A 16,565-nucleotide genomic window follows, 5' to 3' on the forward strand; every position below is an offset into this window, starting at 1 on the left:
TTTTGCTACTGGGTGTAGCAATAATCCTACTAGTATTATGTTGTAAAACAGTATTCACCAGCAAATGAGCACTGGTCAATTTAGTTCATGCTATAAATATGCATCCTCGAAATATTTATATAATTCACTTTGGGCTGTTTTGCTCCACAAATATTTTTTGTTTTATTTTACAGTATATGGTGCTTACATAGTTATATGTTATATAAAAGCCATTGAGATGTGCAAAACACATTTATTTTTTTAAAAGCTTTCTTTCTACACACAATATAATTCATATCATTGATTACTTCCTCAGTTTCCAAGTCATGCCCATCACAAAAACAAATAAACAAACAAAAAAATCAAATATCTTATACATCCTTCTAGAGAACATATCCAACACCTTGTATGAGTTTGTAACTTCAACCTTGGAACTGTAACACTGCACAACTGTTAAATAGAATGCACCATACATTATTGACAGGGTTTGCAGTATTCATGTCATAATAACATATGTGAACTTAGTTTATGCTAAAAGAATAATGTGTAAATATGGTGATGCTCTGGCCCTTAATGGATGCAGTGGTTCACTGTAGCTATAACTGATGTCAATAACAACATACAGACAGCACACACATGCCTCTATTAAACTGACACATCAGTTTTCCCTATTTGTTCTCTTAAAACAGTTATTGTTATACAGTATGTGTGAGGCTTTTTGGTCAAACAAAAACCATGTACAATATAATCAGCACTAATTAGCATCTAGTTGCTTCGTCTTTTATCGTTAATCACAAAATGAATGATGAATATGGTCAGTGTGGATAAGATTATGCACATAGCATTCTCCATTCCTGTTTTACACAAAGTAAACATATCTTTTACATTATACAATTATATTATTTATTGTTTTATGATACACACCTCTGTTCATTAGACCCTGCCAGAATAACTGAAGCAGCATAATTGCAAACATTTGTATTTTTTGGACTTATTACACAACCAGGTTGCATGTTCATTAAAGTGTTATGTAAGCAATAATACATGACAGGGTGTGTTATCGTCATGGCATATACCAGACCTCTGGTGTGGTGAAGCACGAGGTGAAACAAAGTACTCTTGACATACCAGATAAATGGTATATTACAATCACTGCACACTTCGAGTGTTTTATTTCCCTACAAAAAACATGCTGTGTATTACAAACCTTTGTTTTTTCTCAGCACCTGTCCTCCAGGCTCTCACGATCAGCGCATCAGATTAACTCAGAGGGCAGAAACAGGCAGGCTGGCTGCTGGCAGGCTGTTGGCTGGCCTGCTGGCTGGGTGTCATTCATAGTCAACACAAGCACACCTGCTAACTGCATTTTAATACATGCAATCACTGTGCTGTTTAGTTGAATACTTCTTGCACTGACTTGAAAATCTGAATCAAGTTGCATACAAGTTTAACTTTAATCTTGATCTTGATGGGAAATGTCTACATGTTTAGAATGCACAGCCAGCCAATCTCTGAGCTCCATTTCCAAATGTCATTTTATGAACCATGTATAAATCTGTAATTGTTTAGTTCTGATTGGTTATGGTAATATTGGTTAACACCCTGCAACCATGCCTGTGCTTTGCACAGAATAGAAAACAGAACTTTTTTTCAGATATATGTACATCAAAATGATCACCGAGTTACAGTACATGTTTTGGAAATTAGTTTCAGAAATGCCTGGCTCCAAGATATTCACTAAAGAATCACTAATTGGTTAAATTGTATTATTATTATCGTACGTTTGGCTTTCATACTCAGTTAAAAATGCTATTCCTAATAAGTACCAATACCAAAAAACGTCACTGAAATTGTTGAAAAATGAGTGTAATACAAATATAACAATACACATATACTTTGCTCTGTGCACAAGTGATTTTCTTGCATTATATTGTCAGCAAGTTTAATTGTAATGAAAAAAGCGTTGTTTCCTAACATCTTTACCAATTATTTTTGTTGTTAGCATTTGTTAACCTTTGTACCAGCATTGCTCCAGGCACATCACTGACTCATATCCTGCCTGTGAAGTGTCTGGGTCACCTTCATTTTAAAGCAATTAAATGGGAAGACCGGTAGAGGTGATACCAGGAAAGTCTTTGTAACATTACAATTGCAGTGCTGGATTTCACTAGTGTTAAAATCAAATGTGGATTTGTGAGGACTTCAATACTGTATAACTGGAAGCTCTGAAGAGCAATGATGATCCTTCTTGATCCCACTGCTGCCTTTCAGCCTGCAATACAACTGCTTCTGTTGATCTAGATTTACTGCCCAAACGCCATGTGTTTTTTCGGTTTGCTTTGATTTTCCAAGCAGATAGACAGTTCAGTCAAACTATTTTTATCATATCAAAACAAACAAAAAAAAACCAATGACAGCATGGGAGAGGAGGAGTGAGGAGTGGTGTGAACTAGATCACAGAAATTCAACTGTGATTCACCAAACAAAATTATTAAACTTAAACAAAGCCTAGTTTTCTGTTTCTGTGTGTTGGTTTTACAAACAATATTTTGTGTCATGTTAGCCAGACACCAATTCATAAATAATTCTGCAGCTGCCATCAGGCTCAAAAGTGTATGGTTCATGCAGGAGAATAAATGAAAATGTGCATTATCATTTACTAATGCTGCTTTATGGTCAACTCCCCTTTTTTAATTGCGGGAAGTTGTGTTTAATCGTCCACTGACAAGCACAGCTGCCTACACCATTATATGGAGGTCTGGAAAAAGATAAAGATAAAAACTAATCCATTTTTTATTCAATTTTAGTGATTGCAATGTAGCTTGGATAACACATTTTTATAGTACTATAGTCCCTGTGTAATTCCAATAATACAGTCATGGTAAAGGGTGGTGCTTATCAGAAAACAATCAAATCTAGCTTAAACTAATACTCATACACTACCATTGTACAAAAACATTGCGTTATGCAAATTAGATCGTTTGGCGGCACCTTTTAAGATACATAGCTATATCTTGTTTAATACTACTGAATAGTATTCTTGTGAATGAAGTCCAAAGAACTATTCACTATACTGGCATTCCTAATTTGATTCTCAATCTATTCAAGTTACATTTCAAAATGAAATATGTTATGACTGATATTTCAGATTTAATTTCATAAGTATTATTATTTAAAGTTTGTCTTCAGTCCAGCACAATTCTATACAAACTTATTGTATTAAAGGTTAAATTACATTTGTGCTATTTCATGTTTTATTAAATGGTATGAATCTGTAGAATATGTTTTTGTTTCTAAAAATGTTTACTAGACATACGTTTTCAACAATGATGACAATCATAATTGATTTTAAAGGAATATAAACAATGTTCTGTAAAATTAATAGACAGCTAAACAGATTTATTAAAAATGATCAACTTTTTGAACTATTACTTGCCCACTAGTAAGCCATATTACAGCTATACTCCAGTATAGCTACAATTAAACAGTAAAAACATATTTTGTCAACACATATATATTGTCGGATTCTTTGCATAACAAACAACTTGTACATTCCTGTCAGTGTTCAATGTTTGAGTGCTATATCAGTATAGTCCCCATTACTTTGGGAATACATGAAACAGCATGATTGTATGTACAGTGATGCGTGATGTAACATAAAACATTGGATAGCCTACATATTTGCTTTGGTCTTTTGCTCGATAATAGATGAAAACTTTATAAAAACTAAATCTGGCCCCTTTTCTGTGTTGTAAAATGTGTGAAAAACTAAACAAAACAAAAAAAAAAAGCTTTAGAGGAGAACCATTTATCTTACAGCAGCTGAGTGACCGGTATTCTGTTGTATAAGTCAGCCAATGCCCTTACTCTGCAAAAATTGCATGTATTGTACATTATGTATTTAAATATGCATAGTAAATTGGGTTGTACACTGGAAAGCGACTGCTCTACACATCTGATGTTCGATATAATTAAACCTCTACTGACACCCTTTGCATTGGAATTTGAAAATTTCTATCAATCCTGACGCACACAGTAGGCAACATCTGTCACGTGAGGCCACCTACAGCAAATCCTGTTTGTTCTTACTGTACATCACTGTAAAGCAGAGACACGAGACGTAACATGTTATTGAGACTTTGTGACCCAGCATTCCTGATGATGTGTTGCTGTTGTTTGCACCCTTGCTAAATTGTCAGGACAGTATAGTCATTATTTGACAAACTGAAAGTAGACGAGATAGCAACATAAACATAAAGCCCCATCTTCATGTTTTTTGTCTTAGTTCTTCAGTTAATTTTAACAAATGTTGTTCAGTATTTGCGCCGCAGTATTTCAGTTTTTGGGCAGCAGTGTGGAGTAGTGGTTAGGGCTCTGGACTCTTGACCAGAGGGTCGTGGGTTCAATCCCCGGTGGGGACACTGCTGCTGTACCCTTGAGCAAGGCACTTTACCTAGATTGCTCCAGTAAAAACCCAACTGTATAAATGGGTAATTGTATGTAAAAATAACGTGATATCTTGTAACAAATGTAAGTCGCCCTGGATAAGGGCATCAACTAAGAAATAAATAATAATAATAACAGTACAACTGCCCAAGCAAGCTATTATTTTATGTTTTTTTTAGTATTTTCTTTTAATTTCAGGGCATGCTAGAAACCCTGTTCATGTATATTTTTAATTGCCTATACTGTGCATATTTCATAAACTCTTGATGACCCACATCCATGTTTTATTAAGTTTCATCCAGGTTAGTACTTGTGTTTGTGTGTGTGACTGAATATCATTTAAATATGTAATACAGTAAAATTAGCCTTAAACACTCTGCAGAGTGATACATAGCCAAAAATACTTGATGTAAACATATAAATGAGCTGAGTTTTTTGTAACTCAGCTGAGTTTTTGTGAAGGTCGGTACACGTAAACAGGTTCTCAGCACAATTCTAGGGTCAGGCAAAAATGCAGGCAGTCAAACAATCCAGGTCAATTTACGGGTAATCACAAAACACTTATAAAACTCTCTTTCTCTCCCAGCACAAAGCTCTCTCCTACTCCTTCACTCACGTACCTCCCATTCATGACCCTGCCCCTGGCCCTATCACATACCTCCCCCCCTTGCTCAAACTTCTGGGGTCGAGCTACCGCAGCAAAGAAAGAATGAACTCTTGACAGGCCATCCTTATTTCCCATCTCCTTCCCGGTTCTGTGTTTGATATTGTATTTAAACTGTTGAAACGACAGAAAGCAACACATTATTCAGGAATTTTTGTCTTTCATCCACGTTAATGGTGCGTGGTCGTCCCAACAAATAATATCTCAGGCTTTCTAACGCCCATTTGATGGCCAAGCATTCTTTTTTGATTACCGTGTAGTTCTTTTTTCGGTCTTCAAAGAAACATGACTGGGTGTTTGTCACAAAGACGGCCGGAGTGGGTGGCGTCAGACCAGAGCCAGGAAATAAACAACGGAGACTTGGGGTTTTGGTGAAGCTGAGCGCGTGATCGTGCTCAGCATTTAATAATTAAACAGAAAATAAAAAGGTTGTAAACATACAAAAACACAGGGCACGGCACTGGTAGCCAAAATAAAGAGACAAACAAAACGGACAAATACTAACAAACAGGGACGAACAAACACGGTGAGAAACACTTATTATTATTCTTGTTGTTATTATTATTATTTTTACCTCCTCTCTCTCCCGTTCTTTCGCCCTGAACACCCAACCCCGACTGAATGAAATGTGCATCTATATATACTGTTGTGCTGGGATTCAATTACTAATTAATTATTCACTTGAATCCCAGCACGTGAATTAATTCTGTGCAACCCTGTGCTCACATATTACATTTAACCAGCACGTGAAGTGATTTGTGCCCTCCTCGTGCCTAAATACAAATCTACACTTTATAAATACACGTGAAACACAGACCTGTTTATATCCCATGTACCAATCTATACACCAACATTAACACACGCACGCAACATACAACACATAATATGCACACAGGGGCGGGTCACATTGCCACAGTGTTCTACCCCGTTCACTTCCTGTGATAGGACCGCTCCCTGTCTGACCTCTGAAGCATCTGTTTGTACCATAAACTCTTTATTAAAATCTGGTACTATCAACACAGGGCTACTGCACAAGGCCTCTTTCAACTTTTTGAAAGCCTGCTCAGCTTCCTCGGTCTACTTGACCATTGTTGGCCCCCTACCCCAGATCATTTCTGTCAGGGGAAATGCAATTGATGCATAATTAGGCACAAACCTCCGATAGTACCCGGCTATGCCTAAAAACGCCCGTACCTGCTTTTTATTGACAGGTTTATTGACAGCCTCAGCCTTTGCTTCCTTGGGTTTTATTAGGCCTCTCCACACAATATATCCCAGATATTTAGCCTCTTCCATGCCTATAGTACATTTCTCAGGGTTTGCTGTTAACCCGGCCTGATGGATCGAATCCAACACGGCCTGTAATCCGGGCAAATGGCTTTTCCAGTCTGTACTTTGTATGACCACGTCACCTAAATAGGCCACGACATATCTTCTATGAGACTTAAGAACCCGAACCATCAACCTCTGAAAGGTTGCGGGAACCCCGTGCAAACCAAATGGCAAGACAGTGTATTGATAGAACCAGTCAGGTGTAGTGAAAGCTGTTTTCTCTTTGGCCCCGGGTGACAGTGGTATTTGTCAATAGCCCTTGCCAAGATCGAGTGTTGTTATGTATCTGTTATGTATCTGGCTTTCCCAATATTTCCAACAGCTCGTCTATCCTCGGCATAGGGTAGGCATCAAATTTTGAAATTAAGTTCACCTTCCTAAAGTCGTTTCAAAATCTCCAACTTCTGTCAGGTTTTGTAACCATCACTATAGGGCTTGACCACTTACTGGAGGACTCCTCTATTACCCCTGCAGCCAACATTTTCTCCACCTTATGGCCGAGCGGTGTGCTTCCGGCACTCGATAAGGGTGCTGTGGTGGATTATGTGAGGAAGTGACGTGACCCGAAAGTGATGGAGACAGGAAGCACGTAGTTGGGGTTGGATTTTATTTACAGCACACACAAAAGCACAAAGTCCCAAGCAGTGGGTTTCCATACAATTGCAGCGAACAAAGAAAACTGCCTCTGTTACCAGCTATGGTAAGCAGAGGCTTGCAATGAAAACAAATAATCCACACAGAACAGAAAACACTGCCACGTGGTATCTCAATAATCGACACAGAACAGCAGGTGGCTTGGGCTCCGTCTCCCAAGCAGGATAAGTGGTTCCTGGAGATGCCAAGGATCACTTGTTGGTTTCTGTGCATGAAAATCCTTCACCTTGTGTTTATGTGCAGGTGTTAGTGTCTGTGCAACCTTCACCTTGGGGGCTATGGGGAAGATCACAGGGTGTGACATGGTCAGCACCTACCTTTCTCTCCAGTGTTTCAATAAATTTACATGATACATTTGTATCTCTGGGCAGTGGCCTGGCTGTCTGACCCTATAGTTTACCTCTCCCACCCTTTCTATTACCTCATATGATCCCCTCCACTTAGCTAAAACCTTACACTCGACCATGGGTACCAATACCACTACTTTATCCCCTGGTGCAAGCACTCTCACCGTGGCTTGTTTATTATAACTAAACTTCTGGTGTTCCTGTGCCTGTCTCAAGTGCTCTCGTACAATAGGGGTGACTGTGGCAATCCTATCGTGCATGGTATTGATGTGCTCTATCACGCTATTATAAGGGGTGCACCAGACAGCCGCCTGGGAGCTGTAGTTTACGTCGGGTCGGACATCTTGTTTCCCATTCACGACAGTTTTCTACTGCCTGGATTTTGTCAACGGCACTAAATATATATATACGTTTTGGAAGACAGGTTCGATGTCTATGTGGTTGTGTTTACTCCGAGTGGGGAACTGCAAGTTACTGTATGTGTATATGCATGTTTTATGGCATAATAATTTGCAATGTTTACATACACATGAAATGCTTTCATTTCTCGTATGTGGCTGTATGTTATTTTATTCAAATTCCATTCATCTTTAAAGTCCCCTGACTAATATTAACTTCTAAACAAGAAAGTTACAGGTCAACATCATGACCAACAAGCACACTTGCACCACCTGCCAACACCCAAGCATGGTACTATATGTGAGTGTGGCAAAGTGGTTAACAGTGTGCAGGTGCAGGTGATCAATAATCAGACACACCACGATAATCCAGGTGCAATGGAGGTTTATTTTTAAATCCAATGGCCTGATGGCAAGCAGCAGTAAACCATAAACAATGATAAGCAATACAGCGGCGTGTATTGCTTTATTTATAATCCGCGGGTTGGCCCAGAAATAATAACAGTCCAGTTTTAATTCACACACACGTAGCACATACACAAACACAAACACCAGCCCACAGTGCGTGCTCTAGTGCTTGTAGTGAATACAGTTCTTTGTGAAACAAAGTGCAGTGATGTTGATCCAGGTTTAGTGTTGGCCTTTGGTGACAGCTCCGGATCATGTTAGCCATCTAAATAACAATACAACAGTATTTTAAAAAACGACAAACAAAACACTCACAGTTCACAATACAGGTTCTCCTTTTGGTCATGCAATTTAACTATTCACAAAGGAACAGATCACATCACTACGTCCCCTTAAATACCGTCAACCGTGACCCCTTGGTCAACGAGTGCAGCCGCTCCTCCAATCCGCGAATGCCACATCATTTCCCTTCCGGGTCGATGATTTAGTGTACCGTAGTTCTGCCCACTTTCTAGCCAACTTCTGCCTAACCCTGGGAATTAACTGTCGGGCCATCCAGTCCAGGGTACTCTGTTCCCTTTACACAGCGCCCTTGCAGGTTGGGAGGGAGATCTAACACCAAGAATCATTCGATCTCTGTCACAGTGAATCATTACTTTTGCAAGGAAAAATAAAATTGTCAAAATGATAAAGACCCAAGACACTTGTTAAATGAGAGAAAAAGTATTGACCTGCATACTCCAACTGCATGCTCAGTGGGCTGTTTTTGTATAAACATAGTAATGTGATGTCTGTCTTATACAGATATCAAGTAAAGACTTTATTGAGCGTTTAGGCCCAAGAGAACTCTTGAATAACTGTTGCTGTAGGTACAGTGAATGCAATTAATTTATTATGAAAAAGTTACTTTTAACAGCATTGGCTTTCAGCAATAGCACAAATAATAAGGGAACAGATTATAAATTGGATTAGGTTTGTATAAATAATTAAACTAAAAATGATTTAAAAAATATTCTTTTTAGTCTTACTTTCCACTCAATTTTATTTTCTATCTATATTAATGATACAGCAGGGAGCCTGCTCTGAAGCAGTCCCTTCAGTTTTTTCCCTCCACAACCCACAATGCAATGCTCCCAGTAGATCCTCAGCCAAGATCATCAACTTGGCACAGCCAGGATGCATGTTAGCTGCTCTGGGATCACCAAGCAACATTTTCTTTCTTTTATGGTGTTGTTGTGCTGTAGAAAAGGGGAGAGGGGGGTGATCCTTTTGTTAAGTAGTTGTGACTGTCAAGTAGGAACCACAAGGTCTTCAGTGCAGTCGGTCAGCTTCCACCTACAAAATAAAGATCGCTACACATTACAGCTATTTTCTACATTTTACTGGACATCTGTTATAAAAAAAAAAGTTAAGTTAGCATATTCTTGTGAAACAATGATGTTGTTTCTGTCTAACACAGCTCACTTGTCAACTGTCCACATCTTGTTGTAGAGTCTCAACAGTTATCCTTGTGTATTGGCTTCACATATAGAGATACAGCTGGTTCTTTGGCATCAGTATTTGTGATATGGTTAATTAAAGATAAGATCTGTAACACATTTCATGTCCAAGACTGTCCCCTGAGCACATCTACAGTAAACACCCAGGTTTGCAGTGCCAGTCATTGCAATTTAATTACTCTGCTGACTCTTAAGTTAAAAAGACATTTTCCAGCCCAATTGATTGAAAGCTCAAATAGTATTTACAAGCCTTAATGTGTGTTTTCTTTGAGAACATCATAAACCTTGATTTCTACAACTAATTAAATCGTAATTTAAATCAAGATTTTAAACATACTTTACATCTATTACCAATAGCAATATTTTACATCTTGGTTGCATTGTTCAGCAGACATTAGATTTCCGTAATCTCATTGTGGTTGATGAACTGAAGTGGCTTTCATCAATTTTGCAGATGACAGACACAGTATGTACTTTTAAAACCTAATTATTAAAAAGGTGTTTCGTGATTTTACAGTAAATGGTTCGCACTTTTTTATCTAAAGCCTACATTTCTTACCATTTATCGGTTATTTCTTTCTTGCTCCATAAACCATTCTGACCCTTTTGTATAGTCCCTTAGCTGTAAAAATAAACAATGAAACAATAATAGAAAAAACACATTTGCAGAACATAACATGTAGAGCAATCATACATGATTGATTTAATAAAACTGATTTACTGATGCATGTATAATTCTGAAAGAATGGAGACACAGTGTATGATGAATTATAACTAATTCCATCTGGCCTAAACTTACTTTGAACAAACTTCTATTGTGTTGTTTAGTCTGCTAACCCAGGTTTTATTCAAAATTCCATGCCATATAAAAACTACTAAAATTGAACTGAGTACAACTAGTACAACAAAAATGCATTTACTAGAAAGCCATTTTGATTTAATCAAGCTTTCAGCGAAATAGATGTGCGTGTCTTACATTTACGTGTGAAGACATTTCAAAAGCACTCACCATATCCTGCTCTGAAATGAATGGTTTCTTCTTTTGGCAACAGTCACTACATAACACCCATTAATCCTGACTTGCCATTTGTCTTTCTAGTCTGATTTCATTATGTTTCCTGCTGGCTTGTTCCGTTTTACTACCGTAGGAGGAGCTGAAATATCAAAAGTATATGAATGTTATACGAGGGCCTGGGTGCCACCTGTCTTACAGCTGCACAATTAAAAATAATTATTTGGTTATGATTAATTCTCATGTTACATGGAGAAGTCAAAGAAAACCGTGGCTATTTAAATAAGAAAACAGCTCACTGTCAAGCTTATAGTATAGCTGATTAATGACTGCAAAATGTTAATTAAAATGTTCCTTGTAAAAAAATATATCACTTTCTGACTGATTGAGCCCACACTATGGAGTGTTATTAGTTGCATACCAGCTACTGAGCAAGTTAGATGTTATATTATGCTGTAGCAGGTGGTGCACAGAATGTATTCCTAGATGAAAATATGTTTCACAGGAAACAGAGATTAGATCATCTTTTAAATTTGCCAGTTTCACCTCCTCTCACTTTTATGATTCAAACATTGGATTTAGTCACCTAATGAAAAACTCACAATCCAGTTTCACAGAACAGGCAGACATTGATAATGTATGCTGAATAGACAACTGGATATCATGTGTAATTATAATTTTTGGCGCATAACAAACAGGTATCATGTTGTAATGCAATGAGTACACTCAGATTATAGTATTCTACGATTGTGTTTTTGCTTGGATTGTATATATGGTGTGGCCTTTATACAATACAGTTTATGAATGGTGTGGTACCATAACTTCATGTGCTTCACTTTCATTCAGAGACAAGTGTGACAATGAAGGTGTTCCTCTTTACTTTACTGGGGAATAGTGTGTATATATATATATATATATATATATATATATATATATATATATATATATATATATATATATATATATATATACTGTATATATATATACACATATATGGTCAGCAAAATGTGATTATTGGATCATTTTAAACAGTGTACTACTGTAGAAGTAATACTACAATTGAAAAGCCTGTTTAATTTTGATGGAAACCCCTAGTCCAGTTCTGATGAAACTTGCCAAGGACATTCAGTGTATCTGGGGGTATACTCTGGCTGTCTGTTTGTCTTTCCAACCTGTTTAATTGGAACAATGTAAAGATGTAGCAACTGGGACAAATAACTGTTCCCACTGTGCCTAACCAAAACCCTAAATATAAATCGTTGAACCAGGTTTTCCTAAACTGGGATGTGTGACATTTCTACACGACTTCATTGGATGTTAATGAATTGAAATTTATTGAAAAGTGCTTTTTATATAATCTGTAATTGCTATATAAACCACATATGTATCTATCATTGTTCCTGAAAGTAACTTTATCCCACAGACCCCTTTCCTCCAATCTACGAGGGGCTGTATCTCAGGAACCACTGGTAGTAAAGACGTTAAATACTAAATTTCCCAAGAACACCAGTGGTTTTTCACAGTGATTCGTCAAATCAGAATTCAGAGGTCTAGAAAAGATAATTCCACTCAGAATTGCAGAGTAGTAAACTATAATAATCTTATATGTGCCTATATCACCATTTAATCAGTTAACTAAAGGCTGGGTTCACAGACCCAGTTTGGCACTAATCTTGGGCAACCTAACCTAATATAAATGGTAAACCTTAATCAGTTATGGGTATCAGCAAAAGCAACTGCAAATTATGACACATTGCTTGTTGGCAATTACTGCAACTATATTAGCAAAAACACCTACAATTTGCTTTCTGTCACATATGTGCCCAATTCTAGCTCTAATTCACTATTTACTTCCCCATTTCTTTTATTACAGCTATCAAAGCCCATTGCATAATTCATGAATAATTTTACTTTTCTTTAGGGCAAGACTGATTTTCTTTTTCTGAGAGGTGAGAACAGATTAATGTTGATATTTTAGCATACTAAAGGCCTACTTTTCATCTACACTTCAAAAATATCTAGGTGAAAAGTCTACATCTTTTTGAAGTGTCTGAAACATCCATTGCATTACAGTATGTAATATTGTGGCATATGTTTGAGCATATGATCAACCCTTATTCAGTTGGCTGAAAAGCTTCTGCATGCTCAATAAACACTGAACCTCTAGATCAGCTTTAGAATCTTTTCTTAGGCTCCATAGTTATCGGTAGACCGTGTTTTTAGATTATTAAAAGTGATTCAGTAAATGGTTCCCTTTCGGCATTACTGTTGTAAGTTCGAGTTTAGAGTTTACAGCGCTTAGAGAGACATGTTCATTGTGTGGACACTTTGGTCTCCTGAGAAGGTTTATCTTGTTATCTGCCACAAAAAAGATAGGAGGTGTAAATTAAGAGAAAACTCCAATCAATGTTGCTGTAATCGGAAACTGCCACCTATATATTTGTCTTGTAATCAGTGTTGCTTCACTTTGTAAAACAATACGCTATTTTACTTATAAAGACAACTCCATTAGCATGGCTTTTTTAAGGCCATTGACTGTTGCAACAGTACACATCATTTTTCATTTAACTCTAATTACAGGCACCCACAGGGCGTAAAATAACCGCAATTGCTGAAGTGCCCAAGCCGCTTGCTGCAATGCCTCTCAAATTAAAAAAAAAAACTTACGGCAAAAGTTGCTTGTAAGCCCGCCTGTCATTGCCGCCGGTGTCCGTCAGCACCAGCACATCTGATCTACAACCCATTCACAAACTTGCTCAGCATCAGCTGGCCCGTTCTCTGTCTAATCGCGTCCTGCGAGAAAATGACTCATTATCATAATGTATTATTGTTGCCATTCTTTTTACTCCCAGCACTAAGCCACAAGAAAGATGTACTGTATCATTGGTTAATAAAGGGCAAATAGAGGGAGTGGCGCTGTTAGACTGAGCTCAATTTGACAGCGCTTCAAGTGTTCCAAGATTCTGAGTATACATACTTTCCCATGTTGTCGTTTCTCATTAACTACCTAGTCCGAGAATGCGTAAGTGCTTTAATAAATAAATTAATAAATAAATAATAAATTTTTAAAAATGCGCTTGCGAGATTGCGATTTCAGTTTTCAGAAGTTTGTTTCTGTTGCATTTTCTGTAAACATTAAATCGATTTCTACAGTAAGTTGTATTTTTTTTTCTTTCGTTTATTTATTTTTTTAATTCTGTAAACTAATGAATTGGCATTTACTTGAACAACGTAGCTTGAAAGTAAAAGTTGAGTACATAAATATCAAGTTATAGGTATATGAAATTGAAAAGAGTAATGTTGAAATGGAAAATCACTTTGGTGTACAAATGGTTTATTAACGTAGATTGTATACACTCTATTTAAGACTTTCAATATAATACTGTTGTAGCTCAATTTTGCCAGAACATGTTGCCACGAGAGGCACTCAGATCGATGAGCTAACTATACAGATAGGAGTAAAAAGTTTCAAAGTTTAAGGTCAGATTAATTTATTAGATAGGTTCTTCCCAGAGTGTCCACTGGTTTTGGGTGTAATTCAGTTTGCTGCTGCTCGAGACTGGAATGAATTTCAAATCAAGTTAAAACTACAGAGTTTTGTTTCGGAGGATGACTGTAATTGGAATCTGAATTCACTATTGTCTGATGCATGTGTATGTATTAATGTATTTGTTTCCTTTGTACTGTTGTGATGTTTGCCTCTTGACCAGATCATTGTTGTAAATGATAATTTGTTCTCCACCTTCTTATCTGGTAAAATAAAGGTTAAATGAAAACCCATTAATCCATTCATTAATGCCTACATTTTTATACTGTGTATCTATGTTTGCACCATGCCTTTTAGCACCCTAAAGGGCCTGGACACACCAGTGCTTCATGTCGCATCATTTTTTATTTTTTTTGTTGTGTGTCTATACCCAAGCGTCAGTTACCTTTCCCAGGTAAAATACTTTTTTTTTTTTAAAGTACTTTATACAAAGCCTTACATTTAGCGTGAAAATACCCTCCCTCTCCCCACACTATTGAGCTGCATAAACATTAGTGCTGCAATTTTATGAAGAAAGCCTAAGATATATTAAGAATAATACAAATATAAAACCTCACATCTCAAAAACAGCTCAGTAAAAGGCAGAACAATTTGTATGTATAAAATGCTTTTGAATAAATCATTATTAAATATGTACGCTATACTTCAGGTTAACCAATGCAGTTTTTCATATAGATATGGCAGATGTACCCACTCTTAAAAATTACCAGAGTACTTGGGAAAATGCTTTTACTGTAGAACCAATTCATCAAAAGAGTTAAGCACTAGCTAAGAAACCCTTTTAATGTGACCTTGTGGAACCACATCAAACTTTTCTAAGAATTACATCGCAAGATAAAGATTGTTAGGTTTAATTCCTAAGGGCTCCTTGTTGTTGCCTTAATGATAGCTAGATTTAGAAAGCTACAGAAACACCAAAGTATACTAATTACATGTGCTACATGTAAGCTGTAGTGTGTGGAGTTAAGATTAATGTGTTTTATTTTATCATGACAGGCTGTCTCGTTAGTTTAGGGCTTCCTTACAATTGATAAGGAGATTATTTTAGCAGTATTAAAGCCTACTTTCATGTTCTGGTAAGAAAATGATTTTTACCAGCTACATACTTTAAAAAGAAAAGACTTATATCAATCTGTTCTGCTCATGTGTTAGGTGGTAAACGTGTATGTGTTGGTATACTTAAAGTCCTAGAAATGTAAGATTAGTCTTAAACATACTTATCTAATAAATTGATCTTTCACCTAAATTATATCAGTAAATGTATTTTTGGAACAGAAACTGATTAGGGTCCCCAGAATAGCTTACCTGGTAAAGCGAGTCATACAGTCAGTTTGCATAGTGGCTGTGCGAAGTTGACGTTTTTCGCAGTGGACTCCACAGGTAGCATTTCGCATGGCACTCCCACAGGTTAGGGTGGCAGAATCGTCAGGGACTGTTTCTCCTAACAATGCTACAGCAGACATACTGACCACATTGTAAATTGGAGATAAAAACAGGGTTAAAATAACTGGGTAGGGGTGTTAGGAAACTCATGCTCGTAATTGTCTTTAAGATGTATTTATTGGCATGTATTCCATTGTCAGATTACGCCCTCGGTACTGTACTATGGCAGTAAAAATGTCATTGCCCCAGATGAGAGGAAACATCGCTTCCAATCGTCTTTCAAAACACTAATTGCAGAAGTTAATTGCCATTGACTGGTACTTAGTTGTAAAGGTGAGGGAAGGACAGACATCACCACATTCATTAGATTTATTGAATACCTGCTGATAAATACTTCTTAAAGACAATTACGAGTACAAGTGCTAGTTCCTGTAAAGAGCAGAAACTGATAGACAAATGCAGTGTTCCAGCTGTGATTGAGTTGAAGGCTCAATCCCATTTCCACCTGCAGCAGTGAGATATGAAACTGGTTGGAAATCTGTCTCTGCAGCTTGCTCTGATGGAGGAAGTTAAATGAACATAAAATGCAAAGGAGGCTGGAGATGGGTGTTAAACTTCGAACTGCAAAAAAAAAAAAACAGTAAAATCATTTTACTGTCAAGAGTTCTCTCTCTCTCTCTCTCTCTCTCTCTCTCTCTCTCTCTCTCTCTCTCTATACACATATTGTTATTCCCGTCATGGCAGGGGCAGCAGTCAAGTACACTAACTGCATTGAATGCCATTTTCTTTTTTTTTGAGTGTTGTGGGCAGCAGTCCTCCCTTGGCCCTTGTTATACCATATCTTACTGCTTTGTAGGTTCTCTTCTTTTTCCATTTCAGGTGTGATGCATTGTTAA

General features: G+C 37.2%; 1 protein-coding gene across 2 annotated transcripts in view; it reads left to right on the forward strand.

Annotated features, from left to right (window-relative positions):
• immp2l (inner mitochondrial membrane peptidase subunit 2) overlaps positions 1-16,565 on the forward strand; it is a 234,301-nt gene that overhangs the window by 175,563 nt on the left and 42,173 nt on the right. The gene's annotated exons all lie outside the window — the stretch shown is intronic.

The sequence above is a fragment of the Acipenser ruthenus genome, chromosome 7 (genome assembly GCF_902713425.1).
Source record: "Acipenser ruthenus chromosome 7, fAciRut3.2 maternal haplotype, whole genome shotgun sequence".
Taxonomy (NCBI): domain Eukaryota; kingdom Metazoa; phylum Chordata; class Actinopteri; order Acipenseriformes; family Acipenseridae; genus Acipenser; species Acipenser ruthenus.